Source organism: Diadema setosum, chromosome 9, assembly GCF_964275005.1.
Source record: "Diadema setosum chromosome 9, eeDiaSeto1, whole genome shotgun sequence".
Classification (NCBI taxonomy): Eukaryota; Metazoa; Echinodermata; class Echinoidea; order Diadematoida; family Diadematidae; genus Diadema; species Diadema setosum.
Window position 1 is genome coordinate 30,006,710 of NC_092693.1, and position 18,554 is coordinate 30,025,263.

Genomic DNA, 18,554 nt, shown 5'->3' on the forward strand with positions numbered 1-18,554 from the left:
TAGACGACAAAATCTTCCGTGAAAAGCAGGTAAAATTTACGCAAATTCAACGGATTATATAGTCGTGATAAGATCCGATGTTATACGCAAATCTAGTATCAAAATAAAGATCAAAGTCTGGAGAACAATTTACCGTGACTTGTAGCCATGACAAATGTATGTACAAGTCGCTACACTATGAAAACCACAGCCCTATCAAAGTCTCGCAAAATCTCGCACGACGAGACACCTTTCGAACGCAAAGATCGTCAACGAGAGTGCTGAATAAATCTTGCCGGATCGGCTCATTAGCATACGTGCTGCGGACTGACTGCTTGTATATAACAGATTGTATGATTTCTTGACACAATATGATATATTTAACCAAGACCAGTATGGTTTCAGGAAATTTCATTCAACAGATATGGCACTAGCCCGGAGAGTGTCGACTGCCTTAGCTGAACAGAAACATGTCATTGGTGTTTTCATGGACCTAAGCAAGGCATTCGACACTCTTGACCACTCTATCCTCATACGTAAATTGCAGTCTTATGGTGTTCGTGGCATTCCACTTGAATGGTTTAAAGATTATTTGTCAAATAGAAAGCAATATGTGTACTATGAATCTGTTAAATCTGAAGTATTACCTATACAATGTGGAGTCAAGGATCCATATTGGGACCGCTATTATTTCTAGTGTATGTAAATGATATTTCAAACTCATCTAAGTCACTGCAATATATTATGTTTGCTGATGACACTAATGTATTCTGTTCCAATTCTGATTTTTACTCGCTCTTAAGAACTCTCAATACTGAATTACCGAAATTATCTATGTGGTTTAAGAGCAATAGATTATCACTTAATCTGAAAAAGACAAATTTTATTATTTCAATAACAAGAAGCACAATAATGAAATGCAACATTTAGATATCATGGTGGATGGTGTATCATTGGAACAAAAAGAGAGTATTAGATTCCTCGGAATATATATAAATGAAAATATGACATGGAACGTTCATGTACAATAGATCTCTGATAAAGTATCTCGTAATGTTGGTATACTTCAGAAGTTAAAGTATTATGTCCCTCAGAATATTTTATTTATGTTATATAATTCGTTGATATTATCGCACATTTCTTATTGCAACATTGTATGGGCAACTTCAAAAAGCCACATTGATAGTATATTACTTTTGCAAAAGAAAGCTATACGTATATGCACCAACTCAGGTTATCGAGACCATTCAGATCCTTTATTCGCAGAATTAAGAACACTTAAGGTAAATGACATCAATTTTTTGCAAAACTCACTTTTTATGTTTCGCTTACATAATGGTCAGTTGCCATCTTCTTTTTACTCACTATTTCAGTTAAACAAGGAAATCCATTCTTATCCAACAAGACAATCTGAAAAGTTTCATTTGTATAATCCCAAAACAGTGATGGCTCTGAAATCTGTCAGACACACTGGACCCGATGTTTGGAATTCTCTTCCTTCGGAAATTCGAAGTTTAAAGTCCATGTATCCTTTTAGGAAGGCTGTAAAAACAATGTTGTCATCTGAATATCAGTAATTCCATCGTCATTGTTAATGTATTATACACGAAATTTTTTCGTAGAAATATCGACGAAATTATTATATTATGTAATAATGATTATGTAACCGACCATGATATATCACTGTCCACCTGCATACCTCGGTGAGGAAATATTTTGTCATGTTTTGCTAATCAGTGATACAGGTGACTTTACTTTGTATAAACCTTTAGTGAAAGCAGACAAACCTCTCCTTTCCCTTTCTCCTCTCAACTATCCTATCTCTATGCAAGTCATCCCTCCCTCCTATTCTCCTTCCGATGTATATTATGATATTATGTTACGCTACGGGGGCTGCTCGCAAATCAAGCTACCCGGTACGCTTATGCTGTAGCCCCTCTGTATTATTCATTGTTGTATGTTTTTGTTGTACTTTTCCTGTGTATTGTACACAGGCAATGAACAAGAAAATACTTATATATACATATTATCATATTTATGTCTGTACATAAATGTGTGTAGCCTATGTACAATGATGATACAGAAACCAATAAATCAAATCAAATCAAATCAAATCAAATCAAACAGTGAGTCCCAATTAATGAATTATAAATAGATTCAATAGAGTTTGAAAGAAGACGTAGGAGAATAGTAAGCAACTGGATAGACAATGAAACGATACATTCATGCAAGAAAAGTAAGACTTCCCGGATGTACGTCGGATAAAAAGATGGCCCTCTTGTAGCCTGTTCAGCACTCAATATGGAACAACGTAAGGAATATACCGCATCAGAGGAGAGACATGTCGATACAATGTAGAACACATGCACGCGTGCTTGCTACAAACTTTCCCTCCGCGAAGAAAATATCTTGCCATAAAACTACGTACATTCTGAACTATTACTCATACAAACAGGAGCATGTAAATTTTCAGTGAAGCAAATAACCAAGCTTATCAGTTACCATGAGATATCGATGATATTTCATTCATGATTGTGTATATATGCTTCAAGTATAATGAGCAATCGGACCTTTTGCGTAATTATTTAAGTCGCAGTCCGGCGACCACAGCATTATAGATGAGAGTTGGCGCCCATTAACTGGGGACTGGTACAATACAATGCCAATATAATAAGCAAAATAATGTGTGAGTATTACGTTAATCTTGTGGTGGACCGCGCAAATGGTCGGACGCAGGATGAGAACGCCCAACGATAAAGCGAACGCATATCGTACACAAAGAGGATTGTGCAAAATGGTTCCTTTATGGTGAACATCTTTAGTGGCTTCTGGCAAACAGCATGTCTCCCAAAAGAGTACGAGCACTCCACCCGCTTAAAGGTAATTCTGACCCATCTTCCCTATAAAAGTCGTATAGGCCAATTGAACTTACCTGGGTCCTCTGTAAATTGATGGAAAGAATGATTAACAATTAATTGGTTTGAAATCTGGGGAAAATACATGTACATGCATCTTCGATTTTTTTTTTCACATGAAATGGTCTTGGCAAAGTACAGCACATAATTGACTACATAATGCGACTCGAACAAGATCATTCAGAAATCATCAAAAGATTTGTGGCCTGCTTTCTTCATTTGGTAAATGTATATGATTCTATCAATAGGAGAGTCATTACTTCTGAAATGAAAAAGTTAGGTTTCATCACGGATCAAGGTTTTCTCGTTAACCGAACGTTTTAATACTAATAGGTAACTGGAAACCCAATATGTCAGATACTCCACCTGCAATAACCCGCCTTCAAACAAGAACACCTTCAAGCTGAGCAAAGCGTTTAAAGAAAACAAAAGACGTAGCAAAAAAAAAAAAGAACAGTAAAAGAAATGAAAACCGAAAGGCGAATTATGTAAATGAGTAAGAAGCACGAGCGATTCACAAGAAAGGCCCCACGTCCTAGCAGCTTTTGGCATATACCGGCGCGAAGTTCGAAAGAAGATCGAAACTGATAAGAACGATCCAACATAACGACGACACAGAAACGCGTATGGTCATCATGCCCACATCTCCAGGATGAAAAATGCCATAAATATATCTCGTGTCAATCACCAGAAATGCATCAGGTGAGTCACCAGAGTGAGAATTGGGTGGTGGAGGAGAAATTGAGTAAATTCGTCTTATCCGACAAGAGCAGGATTTGTCTCCCCCCCCCCCCCCCCCCAACGACGGAAGAATGAGAATCAGGCGGGCACACAACATGTTACAGTACGACCCAAGGAACCAGCAGCCCTACACTCTCAGGAATGCGGTTTCAATTATTGTCTGGGAATAATTATTATGTAAACGTCTGTTGAGTCGGTGACATGCTTGTCGTTGCTGGGAACATGGATGACGCTAAATATCGACAGCTCTTGGACTCTCTCTCTCTTCTCCATCCATTGGTAACATCTTTGGCGACACCCAACACCAGTTCACTTTTTTTTTTTCCAGAATGAAAACGCAATGCCGGCGCACAGGGTAGCCCAGAAGGACCAATAGCAAGACGAAACTGGGTACACTAACCGGCGCAATCACCAGATGCTCACGCAATGGAAAATTTGTGGGATGACATCAAGACAGCCCTCACCAAGGACCGTCTAACCATCATGAAGGGTAGGGGCAGCATCATCCAAGAAAACCCGCAAGGAATTTGAAATCCAAAAATTAATTATCCCAGAAATCGGGTGTAGTACCACGCCTTAAACCCACGGCGGATTACAGCATTTCGTATGGTAATGCTAAGGAACGAGAAAGGTCTGCCGTCAATAAAAACGATACGGTGGACAAGGAATTAAATTGAATAAAAAAACCAAAGGCAAAAAAACAAACAAACAAACAAACAAACCCTAAGAAAGAGAAAAAAATCCTTACCCATCATCACTGACACTGTGAATGTACACTGCTGTTCGTTGCCATACGGGTCAGTTGCAGTGTACACGATGGTAGCGGAAGAGCCTGTTGCAAAGAAGGTGCCACTGGGAAAGTTTGGGTCAGAGATTGTAGGAGCAATACCAGAATTATCGGTCGCGCTTGGTTGCTCCCATGTAACTATTTGTCCCGATACTGAAGAACCAACAGTTACTTCTATATCGTCTGGACAGAAAGTAAACACTGGAGCTATGCTGTCCACTGCGGAGAAAACGGACAACAGATGAGAAATGACGACAGATCAGTAATTACGTGGAGGCTAATGCGAGGTATTTCTCGGTTTGAGTGGCAATGTACGATGTGACATGAATAAATTAGTGCTGTTAATATCGATGTTCTCCTTACGAACTGCACATAATTGTTTGCTTGATATAGCCTGTTGTAGTGGTAATGCAGTCTGATCCAGAACAAAATATGCTAACACTACACAATAAAGAAAGCTTGTCTTTCCCAGATGTTTCCCTAGTATTCCTTCTAAGGCTCTGATACTGTTCATAATTCATCATGCAAGCTAATTCATCATCATTCAAGCTAATTCATCATCAGGACAAATTAATCCATTTACACCGTGCAATTTTACCCAAAAAACCTCTGTCAATATACATCTCACCTCAACCAATGTGCTTTTGCCAACAGCCCACTCTAATGTTTGATTGTCTCGAAAGCTACAGTTTCAAAGGCTTTTGATTGCAAATCCTCTCAAAATAAGGAAGAACGACAATTTAGAATAAACCTAACGTTCTTGTCAGGCTCCTGAGATATTACAACTATCTAAAGGATTGAGGAATTGAATCGTCCCGACTAAACTGCATGAAGTAAATTTTCACGAGGCTTAGATCTTCGTAGGATAAAGAATAAGCAAAGAAACCCTGAAAAATAGCCCATGTTAATTCAACAATAGTCAGTATAGAACTTGCTGCCCACTTTACTGGGAAAACTAAACCGTCAAATACCTTTGCTTGTCCATAAGACTTATATCGAATTAAGACACCAAGACTTTTTCCCCCTCTGTTCTGCTCCTCAAAAAAGTACGTAAAAACAAAAGAACCGTGATAGTAAGATATTTAAGCCAAATTATCTTAATAAAAGTATGTGTAATTTCACACGTCTTCTTATCTTTGCCATCATCTGTATGTCACCTACTTTTCCCAACTTTGAGATTAAAAAGCCAATAATCAGTAATAAGTATGCAGTATATAAGATATATATGTATATATATATATATATATATATATATACATACATATATATATGCTATATATATATATATATATATATATGTGTGTGTGTGTGTGTGTGTGTGTGTGTGTGTGTGTTTGTGTGTATGTGTATACATGTATATAATACATGCATTTAATCTACTTTGATATGTATAAATATATCTACTTGGCGTGAATACATCTTATAAACAGGCCACTTATTCTGGAATAAGAAAGCACATACAAAAAACAACAACAACAAGGAAGCAAAATATCATACCCGACATCGCTGAGAACGAAATTTCATAACCTGCCACTAAAAAGCAAAAAACAACAACAAAGTTGAAGGCATAAGGAGTCTCAAATTGTCGCAGTAAGTTTGCTCTTTTCACAGGATTTACGAGTTTAATGGATTCTTCAGAATCGTAACTCCTGCTCTGTCATCACACTTATTCACCAAAAATAACATGAAAAAACCACACACCTAAGACTTGAACTGTGAAGGTGCAAGTGTTCTGATTTCCGTTGTTGTCTGTTGCAGTGTACATTACATTTGTTGGCTGGCCTCCTGCAACAAAGTTGGATCCACTGGGCGGTGAGGAAACCAGTGAGGCAATACCAGAATCATCAGTTGCTGTGGCTGGTTCCCATGTAACAGGAACCAGAGTGCCAGCAGACGGTCCTACCGTCAGGGTGATGTCGCTCGGGCAAGTCAGTGCTGGCGGTATATCTTCAGCTAGCAGGGGGGGGGGGGGAATAGATAAGGACAGACAAGGTTGGCCTGTAGTCACAAACGTAGTGTAGAAGACAATTGATCAAAAAACAAAAAACACAACATACAAATCAAAACAAAACATACCATCATTGACCTATCTAACAACAACAACAACAACAACAACGGAAAACCATCCTTACCCATGGTCACTGTCACTGTGAATGTACACTGCTGTGAATTGCCATATGCATCTGTTGCAGTGTACACGATGGTTGTTGAAGAGCCTGTTGCAAAGAAGGTGCCACTGGGAAAGTTTGGGTCAGAGATTGTAGGAGCAATACCAGAATTATCGGTCGCGCTTGGTTGCTCCCATGTAACTATTTGTCCCGATACTGAAGAACCAACAGTTACTTCTATATCGTCTGGACAGAAAGTAAACACTGGAGCTATGCTGTCCACTGCGGAGAAAATGGACAACAGATGAGAAATGACGACAGATCAGTAATTACGTGGAGGCTAATGCGAGGTATTTCTCGGCTTGAGTGGCAATGTACGATGTGAAATGAATAAATTTGTGCTGTTAATATCGATGTTCTCCTTACGAACTGCACATAATTGTTTGCTTGATATAGCCTGTTGTAGTGGTAATGCAGTCTGATCCAGAACAAAATATGCTAACACTACACAATAAAGAAAGCTTGTCTTTCCCAGATGTTTCCCTAGTATTCCTTCTAAGGCTCTGATACTGTTCATAATTCATCATGCAAGCTAATTCATCATCATGCAAGCTAATTCATCATCAGGACAAATTAATCCATTTACACCGTGCAATTTTACCCAAAAAACCTCTGTCAATATACATCTCACCTCAACCAAAGTGCTTTTGCCAACAGCCCACTCTAATGTTTGATTGTCTCGAAAGCTACAGTTTCAAAGGCTTTTGATTGCAAATCCTCTCAAAATAAGGAAGAACGACAATTTAGAATAAACCTAACGTTCTTGTCAGGCTCCTGAGATATTACAACTATCTAAAGGATTGAGGAATTGAATCGTCCCGACTAAACTGTATGAAGTAAATTTTCACGAGGCTTAGATCTTCGTAGGATAAAGAATAAGCAAAGAAACCCTGAAAAATAGCCCATGTTAATTCAACAATAGTCAGTATAGAACTTGCTGCCCACTTTACTGGGAAAACTAAACCGTCAAATACCTTTGCTTGTCCATAAGACTTATGTCGAATTAAGACACCAAGACTTTTTCCCCCTCTGTTCTGCTCCTCAAAAAAGTACGTAAAAACAAAAGAACCGTGATAGTAAGATATTTAAGCCAAATTATCTTAATAAAAGTATGTGTAATTTCACACGTCTTCTTATCTTTGCCATCATCTGTATGTCACCTACTTTTCCCAACTTTGAGATTAAAAAGCCAATAATCAGTAATAAGTATGCAGTATATAAGATATATATGTATAAATATATATACATATATATATATATATACATACATATATATATGCTATATATATATATATATATATATATATATATATATATATATATGTGTGTGTGTGTGTGTGTGTGTGTGTGTGTGTTTGTGTGTATGTGTATACATGTATATAATACATGTATTTAATCTACTTTGATATGTATAAATATATCTACTTGGCGTGAATACATCTTATAAACAGGCCACTTATTCTGGAATAAGAAAGCACATACAAAAAACAACAACAACAAGGAAGCAAAATATCATACCCGACATCGCTGAGAACGAAATTTCGTAACCTGCCACTAAAAAGCAAAAAACAACAACAAAGTTGAAGGCATAAGGAGTCTCAAATTGTCGCAGTAAGTTTGCTCTTTTCACAGGATTTACGAGTTTAATGGATTCTTCAGAATCGTAACTCCTGCTCTGTCATCACACTTATTCACCAAAAATAACATGAAAAAACCACACACCTAAGACTTGAACTGTGAAGGTGCAAGTGTTCTGATTTCCGTTGTTGTCTGTTGCAGTGTACATTACATTTGTTGGCTGGCCTCCTGCAACAAAGTTGGATCCACTGGGCGGTGAGGAAACCAGTGAGGCAATACCAGAATCATCAGTTGCTGTGGCTGGTTCCCATGTAACAGGAACCAGAGTGCCAGCAGACGGTCCTACCGTCAGGGTGATGTCGCTCGGGCAAGTCAGTGCTGGCGGTATATCTTCAGCTAGCAGGGGGGGGGGGGGAATAGATAAGGACAGACAAGGTTGGCCTGTAGTCACAAACGTAGTGTAGAAGACAATTGATCAAAAAACAAAAAACACAACATACAAATCAAAACAAAACATACCATCATTGACCTATCTAACAACAACAACAACAACAACAACAACAACAACGGAAAACCATCCTTACCCATGGTCACTGTCACTGTAAATGTACACTGCTGTGAATTGCCATATGCATCTGTTGCAGTGTACACGATGGTAGTTGAAGAGCCTGTTGCAAAGAAGGTGCCACTGGGAAAGTTTGGGTCAGAGATTGTAGGAGCAATACCAGAATTATCGGTCGCGCTTGGTTGCTCCCATGTAACTATTTGTCCCGATACTGAAGAACCAACAGTTACTTCTATATCGTCTGGACAGAAAGTAAACACTGGAGCTATGCTGTCCACTGCGGAGAAAATGGACAACAGATGAGAAATGACGACAGATCAGTAATTACGTGGAGGCTAATGCGAGGTATTTCTCGGCTTGAGTGGCAATGTACGATGTGAAATGAATAAATTTGTGCTGTTAATATCGATGTTCTCCTTACGAACTGCACATAATTGTTTGCTTGATATAGCCTGTTGTAGTGGTAATGCAGTCTGATCCAGAACAAAATATGCTAACACTACACAATAAAGAAAGCTTGTCTTTCCCAGATGTTTCCCTAGTATTCCTTCTAAGGCTCTGATACTGTTCATAATTCATCATGCAAGCTAATTCATCATCATGCAAGCTAATTCATCATCAGGACAAATTAATCCATTTACACCGTGCAATTTCACCCAAAAAACCTCTGTCAATATACATCTCACCTCAACCAAAGTGCTTTTGCCAACAGCCCACTCTAATGTTTGATTGTCTCGAAAGCTACAGTTTCAAAGGCTTTTGATTGCAAATCCTCTCAAAATAAGGAAGAACGACAATTTAGAATAAACCTAACGTTCTTGTCAGGCTCCTGAGATATTACAACTATCTAAAGGATTGAGGAATTGAATCGTCCCGACTAAACTGTATGAAGTAAATTTTCACGAGGCTTAGATCTTCGTAGGATAAAGAATAAGCAAAGAAACCCTGAAAAATAGCCCATGTTAATTCAACAATAATCAGTATAGAACTTGCTGCCCACTTTACTGGGAAAACTAAACCGTCAAATACCTTTGCTTGTCCATAAGACTTATATCGAATTAAGACACCAAGACTTTTTCCCCCTCTGTTCTGCTCCTCAAAAAAGTACGTAAAAACAAAAGAACCGTGATAGTAAGATATTTAAGCCAAATTATCTTAATAAAAGTATGTGTAATTTCACACGTCTTCTTATCTTTGCCATCATCTGTATGTCACCTACTTTTCCCAACTTTGAGATTAAAAAGCCAATAATCAGTAATAAGTATGCAGTATAAGATATATATGTATATATATATATATATATATATACATACATATATATATGCTATATATATATATATATATATATATATATATATATATATGTGTGTGTGTGTGTGTGTGTGTGTGTGTTTGTGTGTATGTGTATACATGTATATAATACATGCATTTAATCTACTTTGATATGTATAAATATATCTACTTGGCGTGAATACATCTTATAAACAGGCCACTTATTCTGGAATAAGAAAGCACATACAAAAAACAACAACAACAAGGAAGCAAAATATCATACCCGACATCGCTGAGAACGAAATTTCATAACCTGCCACTAAAAAGCAAAAAACAACAACAAAGTTGAAGGCATAAGGAGTCTCAAATTGTCGCAGTAAGTTTGCTCTTTTCACAGGATTTACAAGTTTAATGGATTCTTCAGAATCGTAACTCCTGCTCTGTCATCACACTTATTCACCAAAAATAACATGAAAAAACCACACACCTAAGACTTGAACTGTGAAGGTGCAAGTGTTCTGATTTCCGTTGTTGTCTGTTGCAGTGTACATTACATTTGTTGGCTGGCCTCCTGCAACAAAGTTGGATCCACTGGGCGGTGAGGAAACCAGTGAGGCAATACCAGAATCATCAGTTGCTGTGGCTGGTTCCCATGTAACAGGAACCAGAGTGCCAGCAGACGGTCCTACCGTAAGGGTGATGTCGCTCGGGCAAGTCAGTGCTGGCGGTATATCTTCAGCTAGCAGGGGGGGGGGGGGGAATAGATAAGGACAGACAAGGTTGGCCTGTAGTCACAAACGTAGTGTAGAAGACAATTGATCAAAAAACAAAAAACACAACATACAAATCAAAACAAAACATACCATCATTGACCTATCTAACAACAACAACAACAACAACAACAACAACGGAAAACCATCCTTACCCATGGTCACTGTCACTGTGAATGTACACTGCTGTGAATTGCCATATGCATCTGTTGCAGTGTACACGATGGTAGTTGAAGAGCCTGTTGCAAAGAAGGTGCCACTGGGAAAGTTTGGGTCAGAGATTGTAGGAGCAATACCAGAATTATCGGTCGCGCTTGGTTGCTCCCATGTAACTATTTGTCCCGATACTGAAGAACCAACAGTTACTTCTATATCGTCTGGACAGAAAGTAAACACTGGAGCTATGCTGTCCACTGCGGAGAAAACGGACAACAGATGAGAAATGACGACAGATCAGTAATTACGTGGAGGCTAATGCGAGGTATTTCTCGGCTTGAGTGGCAATGTACGATGTGAAATGAATAAATTTGTGCTGTTAATATCGATGTTCTCCTTACGAACTGCGCATAATTGTTTGCTTGATATAGCCTGCTGTAGTGGTAATGCAGTCTGATCCAGAACAAAATATGCTAACACTACACAATAAAGAAAGCTTGTCTTTCCCAGATGTTTCCCTAGTATTCCTTCTAAGGCTCTGATACTGTTCATAATTCATCATGCAAGCTAATTCATCATCATGCAAGCTAATTCATCATCAGGACAAATTAATCCATTTACACCGTGCAATTTTACCCAAAAAACCTCTGTCAATATACATCTCACCTCAACCAAAGTGCTTTTGCCAACAGCCCACTCTAATGTTTGATTGTCTCGAAAGCTACAGTTTCAAAGGCTTTTGATTGCAAATCCTCTCAAAATAAGGAAGAACGACAATTTAGAATAAACCTAACGTTCTTGTCAGGCTCCTGAGATATTACAACTATCTAAAGGATTGAGGAATTGAATCGTCCCGACTAAACTGTATGAAGTAAATTTTCACGAGGCTTAGATCTTCGTAGGATAAAGAATAAGCAAAGAAACCCTGAAAAATAGCCCATGTTAATTCAACAATAATCAGTATAGAACTTGCTGCCCACTTTACTGGGAAAACTAAACCGTCAAATACCTTTGCTTGTCCATAAGACTTATATCGAATTAAGACACCAAGACTTTTTCCCCCTCTGTTCTGCTCCTCAAAAAAGTACGTAAAAACAAAAGAACCGTGATAGTAAGATATTTAAGCCAAATTATCTTAATAAAAGTATGTGTAATTTCACACGTCTTCTTATCTTTGCCATCATCTGTATGTCACCTACTTTTCCCAACTTTGAGATTAAAAAGCCAATAATCAGTAATAAGTATGCAGTATAAGATATATATATATATATATATATATATGTGTGTGTGTGTGTGTGTGTGTGTTTGTGTGTATGTGTATACATGTATATAATATATGCATTTAATCTACTTTGATATGTATAAATATATCTACTTGGCGTGAATACATCTTATAAACAGGCCACTTATTCTGGAATAAGAAAGCACATACAAAAAACAACAACAACAAGGAAGCAAAATATCATACCCGACATCGCTGAGAACGAAATTTCATAACCTGCCACTAAAAAGCAAAAAACAACAACAAAGTTGAAGGCATAAGGAGTCTCAAATTGTCGCAGTAAGTTTGCTCTTTTCACAGGATTTACGAGTTTAATGGATTCTTCAGAATCGTAACTCCTACTCTGTCATCACACTTATTCACCAAAAATAACATGAAAAAACCACACACCTAAGACTTGAACTGTGAAGGTGCAAGTGTTCTGATTTCCGTTGTTGTCTGTTGCAGTGTACATTACATTTGTTGGCTGGCCTCCTGCAACAAAGTTGGATCCACTGGGCGGTGAGGAAACCAGTGAGGCAATACCAGAATCATCAGTTGCTGTGGCTGGTTCCCATGTAACAGGAACCAGAGTGCCAGCAGACGGTCCTACCGTCAGGGTGATGTCGCTCGGGCAAGTCAGTGCTGGCGGTATATCTTCAGCTAGCAGGGGGGGGGGGGGGGGGAAATAGATAAGGACAGACAAGGTTGGCCTGTAGTCACAAACGTAGTGTAGAAGACAATTGATCAAAAAACAAAAAACACAACATACAAATCAAAACAAAACATACCATCATTGACCTTTCTAACAACAACAACAACAACAACAACAACAACAACAACAACAACAACAACGGAAAACCATCCTTACCCATGGTCACTGTCACTGTGAATGTACACTGCTGTGAATTGCCATATGCATCTGTTGCAGTGTACACGATGGTAGTTGAAGAGCCTGTTGGAAAGAAGGAGCCACTGGGAAAGTTTGGTGCAGAGACTGTGGGAGCAATGCCAGAATTATCGGTCGCAGTTGGTTGCTGCCAGGTCACTGTTGTTCCTGTAGCTCCCGTTGCAGCTGAAACACTTCTTAGTATGTTGGCTGGACAGAAAGTAAACACTGGAGCTATACTGTCCACTGGAAGAAAAAAAAAACAGAAAGAAAACAGATGACAAATTATGAAAGATCAGAAATTACATGCAACCTAATGCAAAGTATTTCTACCGAGTGGCAGGGGGTATAGATGATATGAATAACATTTTGCGGGAAATATCAATGTTTCATTACAAATTGAATAGAATTTTTGGGTACTTCCCCCACTTGAAGTTATTATTTGTGTGATTTTTTTGTTAGAGTCCCAAATTTCATACCTAACATAACTTTGAAACTGAGATTCGAAGACATGTTACGAAAAAACAAGCAAAAAGAAAACAAAACAGAAAGTACAGACACAGTAGGAAGCACAAATGGAGAGAAGCCTAGAGCAGGTGAGTCTAAGATTGTGGAAATATAAAATTTTTGATGTTTTTACAGATTCTATGACCCAGAAGTGGATCTAGAGGGGGGTCGGGGGGGTTGGAACCCCCCAGAAAAAAAGAAAAATCCGGGGACCATTTTTTTTTTTTTTTATCTTATCTTTTTTTTTAAACTTGTAATGTTATTTTTTTCTATTTATGTATTTTGACCTCTATACCAAAAATAGTGGTGTTTTAGATGCAAGAAAACGCCATTTTCACACACAGATTTTCAAAAATTCTCCCTACTGTGGGAGGGGGGACACCTCCCTCCCACACCCTCCCCCCCCCCCCCTCGCTCGCTACGCTCCCTTGCATACCGCCCCCAACCCCACCCCCCCCTTTATAAAAAGCTAGATCCGCCCCTGTGACCTAAACAAATTCAGAATTGTCAGTACCTTCTGCTATTTCAGAGAAATGTCTCAGACCTATAATTCATTAATAAAAAATAATGACTTGATTGAAACCACCACACACATAGGACTTGAACTGTAAAGCTGCAGGTGCCCTGATTTCCGTTGTTGTCTGTTGCAGTGTAAGTCACAGTTGTTGGCTGGTCAGCTCCTGCAACAAAGTTGGATCCACTTTGTATCGAGGAAACCAGTGAGGCAATACCAGAATCATCAGTTGCTGTGGCTGGTTCCCATGTAACAGGAACCAGAGTGCCAGCAGACGGTCCTACCGTCAGGGTGATGTCGCTCGGGCAAGTCAGTGCTGGCGGTATATCTTCAGCTAGCAGGGGGGGGGGGGGGGGGGGAATAGATAAGGACAGACAAGGTTGGCCTGTAGTCACAAACGTAGTGTAGAAGACAATTGATCGAAACACAAAAAACACAACATACAAATCAAAACAAAACATACCATCATTGACCTTTCTAACAACAACAACAACAACAACAACAACGGAAAACCATCCTTACCCGTGGTCACTGTCACTGTGAATGTACACTGCTGTGAATTGCCATATGCATCTGTTGCAGTGTACACGATGGTAGCTGAAAAGCCTGTTGGAAAGAAGGAGCCACTGGGAAAGTTTGGTGCAGAGATTGTGGGAGCAATGCCAGAATTATCGGTCGCAGTTGGTTGCTGCCAGGTCACTGTTGTTCCTGTAGCTCCCGTTGCAGCTGAAACACTTCTTAGTATGTTGGCTGGACAGAAAGTAAACACTGGAGCTATACTGTCCACTGGAAGAAAAGAAAAACAGAAAGAAAACAGATGACAAATTATGAAAGATCAGAAATTACATGCAACCTAATGCAAAGTATTTCTACCGAGTGGCAGGGGGTGTAGATGATATGAATAACATTTTGCGGGAAATATCAATGTTTCATTAAAAATTGAATAGAATTTTTGGGTACTTCCCCCACTTGAAGTTGTTATTTGTGTGATTTTTTTGTTAGAGTCCCAAATTTCATATCTAACATAACTTTGAAACTGAGATTCCAAGACATGTTACCAAAAAACAAGCAAACAAAAGAAAACAAAACAGGAAGTACAGACACAGTACCGGTAGCAAGCACAAATGGAGAGAAGCCTAGAGCAGGTGAGTCTAAGATTGTGGAAATATAAAATTTTTGATGTTTTTACAGATTCTATGACCTAAACGAATTGAGAATTGTCAGTACCTTCTGCTATTTCAGAGAAATGTCTCAGACCTATAATTCATTCATACAAAATAATGACTTGATTGAAACCACCACACACATAGGACTTGAACTGTAAAGCTGCAGGTGCCCTGATTTCCGTTGTTGTCTGTTGCAGTGTAAGTCACAGTTGTTGGCTGGTCAGCTCCTGCAACAAAGTTGGATCCACTTTGTATCGAGGAAACCAGTGAGGCAATACCAGAATCATCAGTTGCTGTGGCTGGTTCCCATGTAACAGGAACCAGAGTGCCAGCAGACGGTCCTACCGTCAGGGTGATGTCGCTCGGGCAAGTCAGTGCTGGCGGTATATCTTCAGCTAGCAGGGGGGGGGGGGGGAATAGATAAGGACAGACAAGGTTGGCCTGTAGTCACAAACGTAGTGTAGAAGACAATTGATCGAAACACAAAAAACACAACATACAAATCAAAACAAAACATACCATCATTGACCTTTCTAACAACAACAACAACAACAACAACAACAACGGAAAACCATCCTTACCCGTGGTCACTGTCACTGTGAATGTACACTGCTGTGAATTGCCATATGCATCTGTTGCAGTGTACACGATGGTAGCTGAAAAGCCTGTTGGAAAGAAGGAGCCACTGGGAAAGTTTGGTGCAGAGATTGTGGGAGCAATGCCAGAATTATCGGTCGCAGTTGGTTGCTGCCAGGTCACTGTTGTTCCTGTAGCTCCCGTTGCAGCTGAAACACTTCTTAGTATGTTGGCTGGACAGAAAGTAAACACTGGAGCTATACTGTCCACTGGAAGAAAAGAAAAACAGAAAGAAAACAGATGACAAATTATGAAAGATCAGAAATTACATGCAACCTAATGCAAAGTATTTCTACCGAGTGGCAGGGGGTGTAGATGATATGAATAACATTTTGCGGGAAATATCAATGTTTCATTAAAAATTGAATAGAATTTTTGGGTACTTCCCCCACTTGAAGTTGTTATTTGTGTGATTTTTTTGTTAGAGTCCCAAATTTCATATCTAACATAACTTTGAAACTGAGATTCCAAGACATGTTACCAAAAAACAAGCAAACAAAAGAAAACAAAACAGGAAGTACAGACACAGTACCGGTAGCAAGCACAAATGGAGAGAAGCCTAGAGCAGGTGAGTCTAAGATTGTGGAAATATAAAATTTTTGATGTTTTTACAGATTCTATGACCTAAACGAATTGAGAATTGTCAGTACCTTCTGCTATTTCAGAGAAATGTCTCAGACCTATAATTCATTCATACAAAATAATGACTTGATTGAAACCACCACACACATAGGACTTGAACTGTAAAGCTGCAGGTGCCCTGATTTCCGTTGTTGTCTGTTGCAGTGTAAGTCACAGTTGTTGGCTGGTCAGCTCCTGCAACAAAGTTGGATCCACTGGGCGGTGAGGAAACCAGTGAGGCAATACCAGAATCATCACTTGCTGTGGCTGGTTCCCATGTAACAGGTATCATAGTGCCAGCGGATGGTCCTACCGTCAGTAGGATGTTGTCTGGGCAAACCAGTGTCGGCGGTGTATTGTCGACTAGGAGTTATGGGGGGAAATGGATGAGGTTTATCGACGGTCTGCCCAAACTAGAAATTATTCAATGTGTTGCCAAGAATAGTGATATTTTTAATAGTACCCCCATCACCGACACACCAACGATTATAACCACCACAACGTATAGTAAGAATAACCAACAAAAATACAGGGATAACGTTTATTTTTCTGCGCTCGGTACAGACAGCTATCATAATTATAAGAAAAAGTTGGCATGAATGACCCGCGCGTGAAAAGTTTTCACTCTGTGAAATTTATTTTGAGGCAATACAGCCAAAAAATAGAGCATGGTATAGGCCCGTTTACAACATAAAAAAACTCTACAGACTCCCACATAAAAAAGTTTAGTAGGCCTACTGTTTCCATAACAATTAAGAATGGAGATCGAGCCGAAGAAATTTCTTAATCAGGACTGATTTCATCCCCTCCCAAAGAAAAAAAAATGGTAAAAAAATGAACAATTATTTTTCTTCATTGTATACACAATGTATAAAGCAAATGAAGAGAAGAAAAGTGATAATAATTACATCCACCGGAATGAAACGGAATATCGAAAGCTAAATTGAAATGATATGACTTGCTTTCTTGTGTTTTTCTCGAATGAAAATAATACGCGCAGTACACAATCCCATCATACATGGGTTGAGTGATGGTATGAGTCCCATTTAATATATTACGAATAGATTCAATATAGAGTTTGAAAGAAGATGCAGGAGAAAAGTAAGGTTGATAGACAAGGAAGTGATACAATATTGCAAGAACCCGGATGTACGTCAGATAAGAAATATGACCTTCTTGCAGCCTGTTTAGCGTATCAGCACTCAATATGGAACAACGTATAAGGGATACCGCATCAGAGGAGAGACATGCCGATGCAATGTAGAACACACGCGTGTTTGCTACAAACTTTCCTTCCTCGAAGAAGATACCTTGCCACAACACTACGTACATTCTGAACTACTTCTCATAGCAACATGAGTATGTAACTTTTCAGTGAAATAAATGGCCAAGCTTATCAGGTACCATGAGATATGGACGATATTTTCTTCATACGACATTTAGATGCGTCAAGTGGTATGAGCAAGGCTTTAAATTACGTTGTTATATACTATGTAAGTCGTAATCCGGCGACCACAGCATATATACGAGAGTTGGCACCCACATAAATGTGAGAATACAATGGCGACATAATAAGCAATAAATGAGTATAGAGGAAATCATGTGGTGGACCTCAAATGGTCGAACGCACCGAGAAAACGCCCAACGATAAAGTGAACGCATATAGCGTACGCAAAGAAGATTGTGCAAAATCGTTTCTTTATGGTGAATGCATCTTTATGGCTTGTAGGAAACAGCATGTCTCCCAAAAGAATACGAACACTCCACTATAACACGCTTGTAAAAGGTAACTCTGACCCATTTTCCATCAAGTCGTATTGCACTTACCTGGTTCCTCTGTAAATACAAGATGGAAAGAATGATTAACAATCAATTGGTATGGAATCTGAGGAAAATACATGTACATGCAGTTTCGACTCTTTAGGCCTATTTGAAAATAATAAATCATGGTCTCAGTATAAAAAGCACAGCACAAAAGTAGCACTCAGCACAGCACATAACATGCGACTCGAACAAGATTATTCAGAAA